This window comes from Sminthopsis crassicaudata, chromosome 2, assembly GCF_048593235.1.
Source record: "Sminthopsis crassicaudata isolate SCR6 chromosome 2, ASM4859323v1, whole genome shotgun sequence".
NCBI classification, from domain to species: Eukaryota; Metazoa; Chordata; class Mammalia; order Dasyuromorphia; family Dasyuridae; genus Sminthopsis; species Sminthopsis crassicaudata.
In genome coordinates this window covers 439,919,615-439,927,427 of record NC_133618.1, presented here as the reverse complement: position 1 = coordinate 439,927,427, position 7,813 = coordinate 439,919,615, and positions in this window count along the sequence as shown.

The following is a 7,813-nucleotide window of genomic DNA, read 5'->3' as shown; positions in this document are numbered from 1 at the left end:
TATATATATATATATATATATATATGTATACTGGGCCAATAAATTGCAGAGGAAAGATGCATGTAAAAGACATTGCACATAATAATCCTGAGCTGTTTCCTGCCTCAAAACTTACATTTTAAATTCTAATCTACTCCCAGTAACGGCTGAGAATCATAAAACAAAGATTTAGACGAATTAAATAGCAAGTTACCCAAACAGTAATAGAAAGGGTAGGTGTAGGTAGGCTTCAATGTATTACCAATAATGATTTACACCCAAGAAATGTAATAAACTATGTCATTATGGGTATGAGTGAATAGACTAGGAGGTGCATTGGCCATGCAGGAAGAAGGCAAGATGATGAATAACTAAAGAACTGCCCTGAGACATAAAAAAATTAATAGAACCAAAGTAAGAGCTCTGGTAGACTGGGTAGAACGTTTATAGAGAATGTACAGAAAAAAACCTTCTTAAGAATCATCTAGGATGAGAAGGCATGAAAGAGTTGCAATCTTAATCAGTAGAGTGTATCTATATGGATACATTCAATTGTGAAGTAAAATAATTAAAGTACTGGTTTCCTATTACATTCTTGCTATGATTATTCCAAATTCTTTCTTTCTGCTCAAATCTCTAACTCTACTATCTTCTTTCTTGGTGGATGATTTTAATCCCTAATTTACTGCAATTGAGACTATCAATTTCCCTTCAGAAAAAATCCTCAAAGCTTTCAGTCTCTGTTCTGTTTTCCTTCTTTCATAGCAGCACTATATCATGGAGAGATTACCAAATTTGGGTTCAAAAGAGTTTAAATCCCAGTTTGTCTATTTACTACTTATGTGACAAGTCATTTAAACTACTGGCACAGTGGATATAGTATACCTGTAATTGGGAAAACCTGAACTCAAATCTGTCCTCAGACATTTACTACCAGTGTAATCCTGGACAAGTCATTTAACAGCTGTTTCAGCTTCCTCATTTATTAAATGAGGACAATAATAATACCTATCTCCCAGGATTGTTGTGATAATAAAAGGAATTTTGTAAGCCTTAAAATGCCACATAAATGTTAGTTATCATCCTCCTCTTATTTGGACCTCAGTTTTCTTATCTGAAAAATGAAAGTCAGCCCCTGGTTTATGAAACACCTCCCAACTCTAAATCTGTGCTGCTTTGTATTTGATTTCAGGGGATGAAGTGAGTCTCCTCTGCCAAGGCTAATCCTTCCTTCTGTGCTCTTTAGCCCAACCTTGTCCATCACTTTCAAGAGTTTGCCTGATCCCTCAATTCCTTTCTCATTCATCTTTCTCCTTTCTCAAAAATCTATTCCTATTTTCCTTTGACATACTCTTAAAACACTCCCAATACCTCAACTTTAGTCTTTTCATCCTTTTTTTTCCTCTTTCACTTTAAAGTTAAAAAAAAAAAAGTCAAACACTTCCCTAATGCATCTTCACTCTTACAGTTTCCTCAAAGCTCCATAGCCTGACTTCAGGTTTTTGATGCCGCCAAAGGTGCATAAGCAGTGGAATAAGTGCCTCAATATGCCAATGCACTTTGGGCTAAGCATTACTACTGCCATTTCCTTTATTCTTACCACCCTGTGGGAAATAGTCTACCTAAGGTATCAACAACTTCTTATTTGACAAATTTCATAGCCTCTTGTCAATCCCTATCCTACTTGACCTCTCTCCAGTATTCAATATCCTTGACCACCCTTTCCTTCATACTCTTTTCTCCCTTGGTTTTTGCTACTATGTTCTTTCTTGAGCCTCTGCCCTCATTTCTGACTATTCCTTTAGTTTCTTCATTAATTGCTCCTCTTGTCTGGCCCTTTTGACGTGGCTATCCCCCAAGACTCTGTCCTTAGCTTTCTTTAAGCTTTATGTAGCTGACTTTCAAATCTATATTTCAGCACCAAAAGTTCATCACAAAATGTTGGGGCTCGGTCATATGACAAATTCCCAATAGCCATTCTATTTGGCAAAAGAGAGGTTCATTTAGAAGAGGTTACAGACAAAATGAAGAAATACATTAGACACCAGAAATGATAAATAAGAAATAGAGATGGGAAATCAATTAGTAAGGAAAGGAGTTTTAACAATTAACAGTGGAAAAGACAAGTTTGCTAGTGGAACTCACAATTAGCCAGAAAAAGGAAAACACTACATGAAGTTGGAATATCCCCTTAATTGGTAGGCTAAAGCCACAAAGGAGTTAAGTACCCTGAAAGAGTCAGTAAGAAAGAGAAAGATGAAGGAAAGATACTATGTGGCATGTGAGAGAAGTGAGGGAAAAGATATTAAGAGGCAGAGTGCTGTGGCAGGTTATAATCTATGGTACCCTTTAGTAAAATGCAGTTTCTTTCCTTATGTCTTTTAATTAGATCTATCTTTGCTTTTACTTGATCTGAGATCAGGATGGCCACCCCTGCTTTTTTTTTATTTCACCTGAATCATAATATATTCTGCTCCATCCTTTATCTTCATTCTGTATGTATCAGTATGCTTTAAATGTGTTTCTTGTAAACAACATATTGTAGATTCTGGCTTTTAATTCAGTCTGCTATCTGCTTCCCTTTTATGGGAGAGTTCATACCATTCACATTCACAGTTAAAATAACTAATTCTGTATTTCCTGTCATCTTATTTATCCTAAGTTATGTTTTTCTCTTTCCTTTCAGGGAATAATTTTATCAAATACTTCAGGCTCTCTCTGTCAAATAAGTAATTAGTTGCTTAAAATCTCCAAAAGTACTGTAGAAATGTCACCTGCTTTTATAATTTCTTTTAAGGATGAAGGGAATACATTTTTAGGCAACAAGGAAAGAGTCAATTAATAGTTAAAAAAAATAAAGATGAGATAAAATGTGCAAGCTTCAGAAATAGACAGGAAAGTAAGGAATTAGGAATACAAAGTCATTTATCTTAGCATGAAGGTCCACTTCTCCTCTTGAAACTGGGGGAAGGGCACATGTGTGCCAGAGATGGTATTAATTTATAAGAGTGATTCCTTGCAATATGCTCAGACATACTTTTTGGGTCTGGTCAACTGTGTGGGAGCTTTAGGGTCTGTTTTAAAGTAAGTCATTACTGAAAGGATTTGACTTTTGGTATTGTTCCCTTGCTTGTCACCATCAGCCCTCTGCATAGGATTAGGGTGCTGTTAGAAGAGATATCTTCTCATATCTTTGTTTCAATTCCATGTTTCCTTTCCTGAGGAGAATTGAGCATTGACCTTGAGATGGACATGTCAGACTTGTGATTTTGTGAGGACGAAAAGTTCTAGGTCCATTGTGTAAAGCTAATTGGCTTCAGGAGTTTTCTTAATAGAAGAACATTACTGTTGACAAGAAAAGAATTGGCCCAAGCCTAATCCATTTTACTAATACACATGTGCCAGTAGTTGTTTGGTCAGCCTAGATGAAATAGATTCCATGTTCATATGAGTTTCAAGTACTAGCCTCTAAGCATACTCCAATAGTAATTATAAATTAAATTACTGAATCCTAATTTTTAAAAATCAACTGGGTGCTTGTAAATATTGTATTTAGCATTTCCTTCTATTTGTAGGAAATAAATATTTGATTTATAATGTATATTGAGTATTTTTTTAATTCCCCCAAGAAGTCTTAGATGTGTACCAAACTTAAGCTATCATATGTAAATTTGTCCCAGAGGTGGAGTTTTAGTAAGCCAAAGAGTATGAGAATAGAAAATGTAAGCCCTTTGGAGTAGATCAGGCTCCTCCAAGACTGAATCCAATTGTATTGTTTAAGTGGTTTTGGAGCAGAATAAGGCCCTGAAGAGGAGAAGGAATTGAATACAATATCCCAGGCTTTTTGGGCTTTTCAGCAGTTCATCAAAGATTAGATGTGTACAAAGAAAATTAGAATAATACCAAAAACCCCTACAATAATAAAATAGAATACCCTACAGATGGTGATGTTTTGCTAGTGCTTCTATTTGTAGATGACATGCCCTAATATACTACATATGAGTTCAGCCTATAACTTACACTGGAAAAACAAAATACATAGAGAGTAGCAACTGTCCAATCAAACAATCAACAAACATTTATTAAATACCGTGTTTCCCCGATAATAAGACCTATCCTGAAAATAAGACACCCACATACTCTTTAATATTCCGCTAAAATAAGCCCTCCCCCGAAAATAAGCCCTATCGAACTTACTATGAAAACGGTCATCATGGTGATCCCCTGCGCTATATGCTGCGTAGCGGTACCTTCAGTAAGCAGCGCCGCCCTCCCCTCCCGGGTGAAACGCACGTCGCGCTCCGAGCTGCATCCAATCAGAGCTGCAGCAGTGAGCGCGTCATCCTCTTCTTCCCTGGTGATTTGCTTGCTGGCGCTACTGAGAGCAGCGCCGCGGAGTAGAGCTGAGACAGGACCATCTAAAAACTCGGTAAGTTCAGTAAGCGATGGAGAATAAAATAAGCACTCAGGGGGCATGATGGAGGCTAAAAGGGGCATGATGGAGGCTAAAATGGGCATGATGGAGGATAAAAGGGGCATGATGGAGGCTAAAATGGGCATGATGGAGGATAAAAGGGGCATGATGGAGGATAAAATAAGCCCTCCCCTGAAAATAAGCCCTCTGGTGTTTTTTAGTCCCAAAAAAATAATAAGACAGTGTCTTATTATCGGGGAAACACGGTACTTACTATGTGCCAGGTGCAAAATGGATAGAGCACCAGTTCTGAAGTCAGGAGGACTTAAGTTCCAATCTGATCTCAGACACTTAACACTTCCTGGCTGTGTGACTCTGGGCAAGTCACTTAACCCCAATTGCCTCAGTGAAAAAAAATTGCTTCACATAAGATACATATTGAGTAGATAGAAAGTAGCAAATAAAACACCAATACTTGGAAAGATCAGGTAGAGATAAAGTTTAAAGTAAGTCTTGGATTAAGTTGGAGATGAGAAGGATCAGACATTAGGAAGGAGAGCATTCCAGCCTTAGGAACAGCTAATAGTATAAAGGGATGCGGCCAGGATATAAAATAAATATTGGATGTGAGAAACAGCAAATAAGCCACTATAACTGGATTGTAGAGTGTATAGAGGGGAATAATATGTAGAAAAAAGGGAAAGATAGGAAGGAAGGGGTCATGTTATACATCACTCAGAAGAGTTTATATTTGTTCCTGGAAATGACAACTATGTGGAAGGTATATTGGAGTAGGAAAAGACTTTAGTTAGGGAGACCAAGCAGAAATTTTCATAAGAATCATTCACAATGACCAAGTAGGATTTATACCAGAAATGCAGGACTGGTTTAATATCAGGAAAACTATCAGCATAATTGATCATATCAATAACAAAAGCAACAGAAAGCATGTGATCATCTCAATAGATGCAGAAAAACTCTTTGACAAAATATAGTACCCATTTCTATTAAAAATACTAGAGAGTTTAGGAATAAATGGAGTTTTCCTTAAAATGATAAGCAGCATCTATCTAAAAACCTCAGCAAGCATCATATGTAATGGAGAGAAGCTAGAATCATTCCCAATAAAATCAGGGATGAAACAAGATTGCCTATTATCACTGTTATTATTCAATATTATACTAGAAATTATATATATATATATATATATACATATTTATGATGAGTAGTAAATGAGGAGGTGTAAATTGTGGTCTAAACAGAGATGGGTCAGTTCCTTTTCTCTCTCTCCTTCCTTCCCCAAAGTAACCAATGGCAGGTTTGGCAGCAAAGGAATTTGCTACTTAATGCTGTATGGAAACATAGTCTTTATTGATTAGAATGGAAACACCGGAGAGCCGGTGGGCAAAATGGCTTCATGGTACAAGGCCATTTGCAAAGAGAAGATTTTTGGGTTCTCTCTTTTATGCAGTGATGTAAATAAGATAAGGATTCTCTTGTTATCTTTTGAGTAGAGACAGAAGTCTCTTCCCCTGCTGTGACATTTGGTCTGTTTGAGCAGATTAAAATGGGGGGCTGTAAAACCCTGGCCACCTCAGATAGCCCAAACTAGTTTGACCACATCAAAGTCCAAGTCCCAAATGGAGTTGGAGATCAAACAAAGAATACCAAAGGGGCTACCGCCCTCAACATAAATATATAGCAATAAGAGAAGAAAAAGAGATTAGAATAGACAATGAAGAAACAAAACAAGATAAGTTATATTTAGAAAATCATAATCAACTAAAAAAAATACTTGAAATTATTAGCAACTTTCTCAAAGTTGCAGGATATAAAATAAATCCACATACATCATCAGAATTTCTATATGTTACCAACAAAGTCTAATAGCAGGAGACAGGAAAGAGAAATTCCATTTAAAATAATTGTAGACAATATAAAATATTTGGTTAATATGATAAAAATGACAACTCTACCTAAATTAACCTACTTATTTAGTACCTTATCAGTCAAATTGTCAAAAATTATTTTATAGACCTAGAAAAAAATTACAAAATTCATGGGAAGAACAAAAGCTCATCAATATCAAAGGAATCAATGGGAAAAAAAAGTGAAAGAAGATAATCTAGCCATACCAGATCTCAAATTAAATTATAAAGTGGTAATTATCAAAACAATCTGGTACTGGCTAAGAAATAGATAGTGAATTTGTGGAACAGATTAAATATAAATTTCAGTGAGGCAGCTAGATGGCATAATGGATAGAATACTGGCCTTAAAGTCAGGAGGACCTAAGTTCAAATGCGGCCTCAGACACTTCCTAGCTATGTGACCCTGGACAAGTCTTTTAACCCCAATTGCCTAACACACACAAAATTAGTAAAAACAAACCAAAAAAGGATAAATTACATTATAATAAATGACAATAATAAACTCAAAGTTTCTAGCTTTTGGAACAAAAATTCATTATTTGACAAAAACTGCTGGGGAAAATGGGAAAAAGTATGGCAGAAACTAGATGTAGACCAATATCTCATACCATATACTAAGACAAAATCCATATAGGTACATGATTTACTCATCAAAGGTGATACAATAAGCAAATTAAGAGTGCATTGAATAGTTTGTTAGATTTATGGATAAAGGGAAAATGTAGGACTAAAAAAGATAAAGAGCATTACAAAATGTAAAATAGATAATTTTGATTTTATAAAATTTAAAAGTTTTTGCACAAACAAAATCAATGCAACCAACATTGTAAGGAAAGCAGAAAACAGGAAAAAATTTTGTACAAGTATTTCTGATAAAGACAACAATGTTTCAATATATAGAGAACTGGATGAAATTTATAAAAACACAAGTTATTCCTCAATTGATAAAATGTCAAAGGATATAAACAGGCAGTATTCAAAGAAATTAAAGCTATCTATAGACATATGAAAAAAATGCTCTGAATATTGCTATTGATCAGAGAAATGCAAATTTAAGAAAAATCTGAGGTACCACCTCACACCTATCAGGAAAATGTTGGATGTTGGATGGCATGTGGGAAGACTGGGATATTAATACAGTGTTAGTGGAGTTGTGAACTGATCCAACTATTCTGGAAAACAATTTGGAACTAAGCCCAAAGGGCTAGCAATACCATTGCTAGGTCTATATTCCAATGACATTGCAAAAAAAAAAAAAAAAAAAGAGAAAAGGGCCTATTTGTACAAAAATTTTTATAGAAAGCTCTTTTTGTGATGGCTAAGAATTGTAAATCAAAGGGATACCCATCAATTGGGGGAATGGCTAAACAAGCTGTGGTATATGATTGCTATGGAATACTATTGTGCTATAAGAAATGACAAGCAGCATAATTTCAGAAAAACCGGAAAGATTTACATGAATTAGTTCATTGTGAACAGATCCATGATA